The sequence below is a fragment of the Rhodamnia argentea genome, chromosome 5 (genome assembly GCF_020921035.1).
Source record: "Rhodamnia argentea isolate NSW1041297 chromosome 5, ASM2092103v1, whole genome shotgun sequence".
Lineage (NCBI taxonomy): Eukaryota > Viridiplantae > Streptophyta > Magnoliopsida > Myrtales > Myrtaceae > Rhodamnia > Rhodamnia argentea.
This window is the reverse complement of record NC_063154.1, coordinates 14038719-14047705: the sequence shown is the minus strand read 5'-3', so window position 1 is coordinate 14047705 and position 8987 is coordinate 14038719. Positions and strand designations below refer to the sequence as shown.

The window sequence follows — 8987 nt, the reverse complement described above, 5'->3', positions numbered from 1 at the left end:
GAAAGCTGGGTAGGTTACCACCAAGGCGATGCACATTATCATCGCTCACATGAGCTTTGCGTGGCTGTGGTTGATGATGGTGAGGCACATTCCGAGGGAGGCAAGCGAGAAGATCATCCGGCCAATGTTGATGGCAAAGAAAGAGCTCAAGCGACGAAGAAGCTTTATGAGCAGATTCATTCAACGATTGAGAAGGCCAACGAGACATACAAGAAGAAAGCTAATCGACACAAGAAGCTGGCTTGTATTGAACCATGTGATCTTGTATGGCTTCACTCGAGGAAGGAAAAATTTCCATCCTGCCGGAAGAACAAGCTCATGCCGCGAGCCAATGGCCCATTTAAGAGTTCTTCATAGAATTGGCGACAATGCATATAAGATTGAACTTCTTGGAAAGTTTGGCATTTCAGCAACTTTCAATGTGGAAGACCTTTCTCTTTATTTGGAAGAAGATGACTTGTCATATTTGAGGTCAAATCTCAAACAACCCAGGGAGAATGATGTAGGAGGATCCATTGCATCGATACATTCTGACGTACCCATACATTCCTTGAGTTCCAACATAGTTCCAAGGACAAATCCAGCGGTGCCTATGTACATTCAAGTCAAGTTAGATCATGGTTACAACTTGCTAAGGTGGACTGAAGGTGTAGATGAGTAATCTAACGTCCATAAAAGTATCGATTCTTCCATTGGTGATTATGTTCTGTTTCACCAAAATAATTGATGATTTCGATGTGGATCAATGACGTATCTACAGATGACTATTCCGAATCATTTCGTTGCATGTTTGAAGATATCCCAAGGTGGTTATTTGTTGGACTAAACTTATGGACAAAAATTGGAAGACAACATTAAAGAGTCCAAGTGCAAGTCTCCAAGTCTTTATTGTTTTCTAGTTTTTGGTTGGCTTTATTGCTCTTTTGGTTCCTAGGACTTTATTATGCTTTCTGGTTCCTATGTCATTTATTCGTGTAGTTGTTCCTATGTCTTTGATATTTGTCTAGTCCCCATGTCTTAGTCCCTCTATAAATAGAGGAAGGATTCTCCATTGTAAGACAGATTGTTGAATGAATGAGAATTCTTCTAAGTGAGTTAAATTATAAACCCCTTCAGCATCTTTATCCATGGAGGGTGGATTACTCATTGGTAGTGATCGTCCTATCGTTACGTTCTATATCATCGGCTAGTGGTTTGTCCTTTACACCTTGATATAATTCGTTTCTCATCGGTTCATTCTGTTTTACACACTTCATTTTGAAATCCTCATAAACCATCCATACACTTTGTGCTATAGGTACCGTTTGTAAACACTTAACCCACAGAAATACCTTTCGACTGAATCACTAGCCCACGCACGCATCAGAACTTTTTCCGCTGATGTTTGTGCTGCGTGGCTAGATCAGCCAATCACTCCTAGAACTCATTTACTTTCAACCGCAAAGGAAAATGAATGCTTTTTTCTGTATTTGTGCATGTCATTGCAGTTTCACTGTAATAAGATGATGATAGATGGAAGTTCAGATTCAAGAAAAGCGCTACACAGCAGGATTTTTCTAAGATGACTTGAAACACCGCCTTAGATGCATAAACCCGCCGGGCGGCTCTGAAAACATTACTCTGACCTCGTGGACCAAGTGAGATTTGTGCATAAGCCCTCGTGTGTAACACAAACATAGGATTGTATGCAACTCGTGGTGTGTTGGAGAATCAAGCCTGCATCGTGTGACCTACTCAACACACAATTCTGTTTCTTAACTCTTAGACAGCCAGCATGGGGGTTAAAAGCCAGTGTTATCGCAGCTTCCTCTTTCTGGGTAAAACCTGTGTGCTCACTGATTCTGGTGATCATCTTCTCCTTTTTCATGATGGGAGGAGTTCACGCTCTCTTTTTTACTTGCCAATGCTTGCACTTTTAGCCAGTTAATCATGCTTAGTACGAGCCTTTCTTCTGATATAAGTCCTTAATTCAGGCCATCATACATGAAATTTGGACACATTGCGAGCTCCAAAATGATAAATGCAGCAAAGCTTAGATGTCCCTCACTCAAGATGACCACAACATGACACCATCCAGCATTTTTTAGGCAACAACAGATGCTCATTGGGGTCTCTAATTATGTTATGAACAGATGTACCACAACTAGGATCACAATTCCTGTTTGTTTTCTCCTGATTGTACTAGAATGTCAACCTGGCAGATTCTGTTGTGGAGATTGCAGAGGTAGAAAAAAAAAAGAATCACAAAAGACTATCAATCGAAGAGCAGATATAATTGTTTTACGGCCGGGGCCTTGGACCGCCGTGATCTTAAAACTAGAAGATTGAGTCTCAATTATTTTGTCTAGTACTTCCTTCGCACCGGGGCCTTCATTTACCGATGTTGAGAACTCTGAGATGCTTGAGTGCTGCCATACGCTCAAAGTAGGAAATAAGACGTCCTGCAGGAAAATCATCAATCTGCCAAGGATACGCGAATGTATCCATATTTACTGAGTTGGAGAAGTACTGTAATTTGGGTTGAACAATCTTCGAGCAATTGATGTTCTCATATTGAAATGAAATAAAAAATTACAATAAGATGAATAGACTTCTCGCCAAGAAAGAAGATTTCACTTCTAAAACACAAAGCTTATTTTGAATCCACAATAAGCATGTAGGAACTTAAGTTGAACACGGCTTCAAAAGTGTCTTCGGTCACTTGGATCGCGCTGATTTTATTAGAAATAAGTGAATCGCCTTCTTAACTTGCTTGCAGATGAGGTAGTTGAATCTACTAGGATGTCCGAATTATCAGCCTTCTCATCTTGTCGCACCTTCAAAAGGCCAAGAACAATATCTCTGCACACATTTGAAAGAAGGATGCGACATGAATTGAGATGATATCCAAAAAGTAGCAAAAGGCAGCAACATATCCTCATAGAAGTGAGATGTACAGAGCAGCATCCTAATCATTAGATGCCAACTGGCTTGCATCAGTTATACTCATTTACACTCGGCAAAAGCAATTGGACGAGTCAAATCGATAGTTATACCTTAGTCTGCAAAGCCAAGCAGAGCATAGATACCAAGTGAACGAGATAAAAGTATATACCTGGCCTTTTATTTAGGTGATATTCGTGCATGTCCCTTGCCCGTGTGTTCCGATCAGGAACCAGGATTGATTGGGATACCGACACGTGGATCGTTCTTTCAGCTTCAAGTAATGATTGACGAGCCCTTTGGTCACGGGCTTCATCCCCGAAATCCGAAGGATAACTTTGATCTTCAACCTGGGTGAGGAGATGAATTTATATACATGGCTTGCTTGAGTTGGAGTCCCACCTGTCCATTGTCTGGTGCACTGTCCTTACCCTTACTTGGGAAGTTAGGCTGTCTGTGGCTTTTTTAGTGGATTCCACATCTTTCCATAGTCTTTTTATTTTGTATTTTATTTGTTGGACTTGTTTCTGAAGTTTGAGAACTTCCCGTGGAAGTTGAGAGTGAGTCATTGCTGGTCCTACCAATGCTTTCTCTAGTTAATTATTTGGCTTACTTTATAGTGGACCTTTCTTCAATTTTTCTGGTCGTAGCTTATTTTTTATTTTTATTTTCTTCATCTGTTTTACTGGCTTTTCTTCTTAACAAAGCCAGAATAATAGCAAGTCTACAAAATTAATTTTACAAAATCTCTGCTTACAGTACTATCAACTTTTAAAGAATATTACTGGGCATTAAGTACGATCAACTTTCAAATGTCTACCTACAGCTGTCATAGTATTGTCAACTAATTTGCGAATTAAGCTGAGTATTAGTGACATTGTCTTCAAGGGCATGATATCAACGTGGTATATTTGTAATATGAGCTCATTCTAACGTAATGAAGCATTTGGAGAGAAAAGAGTGGCCACAAAACTGTTCTAAGGGGGAAAAAAATTATTCCTTATTGTCATTGATGGCAACCGAAGAAATTTCCGAAGCAATATATTAGAGCGTGCATGGCAACACTTCTGCTCTAGAAATTAACTTATAGAGAAATAATTTTTTTTTAGTTCTTTAAGTGGCTCCAAAAGTACTTCTGTAGCTATAAAAAAAAAAACTCCAGAAGTAGAAAAATGAAGTTGCATAATCAAACAGATTTTCGCTTCAAAAGTTGTGTTATCAAATGGATTTCCTCTTTAGAAGAATCATATTGATACTTCCTTGGAGGATTGTGGGCGAGTAAATGAGCTTAGACTGAACTTTTCCGTAAACAAAGCAAGGTGCTTTTATGCTCTGCAAAGCCTGTATGCTGGCTCCAGAAGTTTTTGGCTGGCTAAGAAAGAAGGTGAAGAAATCGATAGTGCTCTCTCTCATTGGAACCCTCACCAGGATTTGAGTGAGGGTTGTGATGCCCTTATCTATGATCAGCGAGGGTCGTCGGGATCTTAGTTACTCCGCTGGTGGAAAATATGATAGAAGGAAAAAAGAAAAGAATATTCAAAACATTTTCAAAAATATTAAAAAACTATTTAGGTCAACGTCGACCATGACATATAAGATGGCCGGTGCTAACTGGATATCCACGTAAGCATTTCTAGGCCAAAGTTGGCCATGAGGACTTAATTAATAAATTGTCATAAGGTTTATGACTAAATTGGAAAAAAAATCAAGATTAAATTAGCCACCATACCATAAGTTTATAATTTTTTTGGATAATTTTCCCTTTACTAGACTCCTCCTTAAGCAACGAATTTAACTTCTAAGGCTGCGTTTGGTCGTCCAAATTTCTAGTCGGGATAGGATCGGACAGGACAGGATAAAAATCCAAGGATTTTTCCATATCCTATATTCTGGTTGGCGAACTAAAGATTTAAAGTCGGATAAGCAGAGGCAAGATGCTGATGAGATCGACTATATTTTGCTGAAACATTAGGATGCTTCAAAAATTATTCAATGATGAGTTCCGATGAGTGAATTATTGTTGAACATAGGTTTTTGTCATCTGAATTCGGGCACAATATCAACAGAGCAAACCCCGTAGAAGCGAGGATCTTGATTTGGAGTCAAATCCTTTGAGAATGATCCGTTAGCCTTACTCGTTGTCTTGCTGAGTGAGTAAACAAGTGATGAACAATTTAATTATTAAGCTTTTTTTTTTTTATAAGTTGAAGATGCACTCATACAAGTCACCCAAAAGGGATATCTTGAAAGATGATCAATCTCGAGTTTTTCATAATATGTCGAAACCCCTCTCGAATGTTAGAAAGGTTCAAACGGTTAAAGAATGAGGGACACGATCTCATATCACGCTAAAAAAATCCTTTAAAGAATAAGGTAGTGGAGATACTTTGCTTTGTGGCGGAAGACCCTAGCCTGGCGTCATCGAAGAGGTGGTCACACTCGACGGTCGTCACCGCCCGAGAGGCGGCCTGGCATGGCGGAGATGCGGCTTGGAGCGGCGAAGGCGGTCCAACATGGAGGAGAGGCGATAGTTGTGAGAAAAATCTGGTTCTGGTTCTGCTTTCTTGAGAAATCCTATCCCGATCTATCCTACGCCCACTCCTAGAATAGTTTCATCCATGCTATATCCCCCTTTATCCTATCTTAGACAGCTATCAAATACATGATAGAATAAAACATATCCTATTTTAACTTATATCTAACAACCAAACGCAGCTTAATACGATTGTGCTCCTTTTGTATGCAAGAAGCAGATCCTTCATCGGTGATTTCGGGATAAACAGTACAGTTAGATAGGCGTAACTTGTATAACGTAAAAAATGGCAAGTCTTATAACGTGGCAATGAGTAATGCGCTATAATTGAAGACGTTGTGGCTCTAGTCGTGGATGGTGGCGGCCGTGAGAATAACGATGGACATAAGCCTCACGAATCTGATTCCTTGTTAATTTTTATTTTTGGTCTCATAAAGATATTCTTGTCCAAGAGTCTAGATTTGTCTCGGACAATTGTGTGGTCGGAGCGATTTATTGTGGGTAAGATAGATTAGTTGAATCCAGAGGACAAGGGCCGACAAAAGCTAGCCACAAATCTATTATTCGACGCCAGTCAATTTCGAAGTTCAAGCATACGATCGATGCGGATAACTCTATTACATATCGTTAGGTAAAATTTATTAGGCCTGGCTGAGCTCGGCGGGCTAAGCTTAAGAAGGGAATTGCTTGCCGAAACCCATCGTATCGGCCTTCTAAATAACCGGGATTGATTGGTTTTGGATTGGACCTCAATAGGCCGCCATGTTCATGATCACATTTACCTCTCACCTAGATGGCTTTAATACATATTCAGCTATTAACGATGATTATCTACGATACGAACGCAAAGTCCAGATACGAACCGTTTGGGCTGAGAGACATATCTGGTGTCCAACAACCCTACCATAGGTCCCACATTTTTTTTGGGTCCGAAAATTGATCCCGACCAAATAATTTGGTTCGATTCGAGTTGGTTCCAACTTAGCCCAAATTTTTTTACATCTTTGTTTTTCTTAACTCATTTAGATGGCGAGAAAGTTCAATTTACATATGTCACCGGGAATCTTTGAAATACTCCATTGATTTTATAGATCATGTAAGGCGCTAGTAAGATTGCACACCTAGAATACTTTTTGTTTTCGTTTGCGCGACGTAATATTTGCACTTTCAAAATAATGTATGGGTCATGGGCATCTACAATAAATATTACATGCTGGCGTTTTGGCTGTAACATTATTAAATTTACTAACTGCAGATAAATGCAGATATGTAACTTCCATTAACTTGCACTTATATATGTGGTCCCCTGGGAGGAAAAGGGTAGAAGAAAATCCATAAATACTAGCAAGGACTCTAACGGAGCACGATTATTTAAAAGACTTGTTGATTTTCACAGTCATCCAAAACAGAGGATTAATACAAACGACGTTGTAAATAAAACTTACTAATATATAAATAGTACAAAATAATGAGAATACCATTTTGGTTTCAACGATTAATTTAAAGTGAATTATTGGATGATTTTCATATTTATCCAAAACAAACGATCAACACGAAGTACAAAAATGCCTGTGATATGCACAGACGACAAGTGAGCTCGGAGCACTAAGTGCAAAGTCCAAAAATGCACGTGATATGAATAGGTCGCGAGTGAGCTCCAGCACTAAGTTGGCAATTTTATTTGATACAAGGTAAACCTACTAAAACATAAATAGTGCAAAACAATTAAAATATCATTTTGGTTTCGACTATTGATACACAATGGAGTATTGGGTATTTTTATAGTCATCCAGAATAGATGATTAATACAAAGTACAAAAACCGTACGTGATATACACGTGATTAACTAGTCCCTTAGAATCAACACACTAAAAAGTGGGGTGTTGAATCTCGGATCTGTCACATAAAGTATAAGTAATGATAAAAACCTTGGCCTTAAAAGACACATTCACCACATCACCAGCACACAATTGAGATCAACATCAAAATGAATTCTTCCCTGGTAGTTGCACCAGAAACATAAGGGCTGTCTTGTATACATGGTTACTAGACCTGTCAAAATGAGTTCAAAACTCATCTAATAACTCACAAGTATTTAAATCGGTCATAAATGAGTCGTAATAAACTTAGCAAACCAGTATATGAAACAACCTATTTAAGAAACCGAAATAAGTGAATTATCAATGGGCCCATTATAAACCCATTTACAACCCATTTAAGACAATCCACTTAATGCCTCTACCTTTCTTTTACTTTTCTTTCTTTTTTCTCTCTTTTACTTTTCTTTTTTTTTTTTTTTGCTTGAACGTGGAACTTGGATGAGACCGTCTTAGCCCGCTCCGCCTCTTCTGGCCGATACGACGGCAGCAATGAGGAGATGGCACTCCGGTGGGCCATCCTCGAGCAGCTTCCCACCTAATAGAAGGTGAACTAGCCAGAGGAAAACACACGACCAGCCGCGTGAGCTCCACAGTGGAACTCGGCCATGGCGGAGCCCAGTTTTAGTGGCCATGGGCGCGAGAGCTCTGCCACAAAGCACGTGCATCAACGCGGAAGAAGAAACAGAAAAAGGGAATGAAGAAAAGTTGCAGATGAAGATGAAGGATGGAGGAGGGAGCGTAATAGAGAGAGAGAGAGAGAGAGAGTTTTAGCAATGGAAAGGATAATAGAGGAGACAGGGACGTGCAGCTCTTCAATTATTTTCACTTTTTTAATTAAAAAAACTATTTTATTTCTTTTTAAACAGAATTTTTACATGGAGATAACAATCATGTCGCGATAAAGCACGGGAGCAAAGCAGGTTAAATCGGGTCAAAGTCATTAAAAATAAAAAATAAAAAATTATAGTTTTTCAAAATTATAAAAAATAAAAAAATTTATCCACAATGATTTAGTAATATAATTTTTTTCAAAAACTTATAAGAAGTAATTTTTCTTAGATTGGATTAAATATAGAAATATTTTAGTAATATGGATTGGGTCGGGTCAGGTCCGATATGGATTGGGTATGGGTCGGGTCGAGTATGTGTTAAGAAATTTACACTACGCATAAATATGTCATAAACAGGTTAATGGGTCAATTTGAGTAGGACCATTTATGACCCGACCCAAATCCGACCCAACCTACCCATTTGACACGTCATTACAACTTCACTCAATCTAGTTGAGTAATGACAAAAAAAAAAAAAAAAATCTAGTTGAGTAACCAACCTATCAAATCAGAAGATCAACTAGAGTGAGATGTGAGATTCCTAAATATAGCATTAATCGACATTGTGCATTACATGTGAGGAGATGTTAGATTCCTAGACAAACTGTACATCATGCATTATAGGTGAACCCTCGCTATTTGCCCCTCCTTTCGCTGCCTTGGCTGCATCATTATTCCTTTGCATCTCCATCTACCTCGCTTAGGGGAGAACCACAAGCAGCCAGTTAGTCATAAATAACCTTAAATTGCTGGAGATAATCAACCATAGATTGAGTGCCCTTCTTGAGTCGACTAAGCACTTGTTTGAGGGACATCACATGG

General features: G+C 38.9%; 1 long non-coding RNA gene across 1 annotated transcript; it reads right to left on the bottom strand.

Moving 5' to 3' along the window:
• Positions 1-2422: 2422 nt before the first annotated feature.
• On the bottom strand, positions 2423-3382 carry LOC115742025. Its single transcript, XR_004015515.2, has 2 exons — positions 3095-3382; positions 2423-2841 (listed from the first exon to the last, which is right to left on the bottom strand). It is a non-coding gene; the product is annotated as an uncharacterized LOC115742025 (long non-coding RNA).
• Between the last annotated feature and the right edge of the window lie 5605 nt (positions 3383-8987).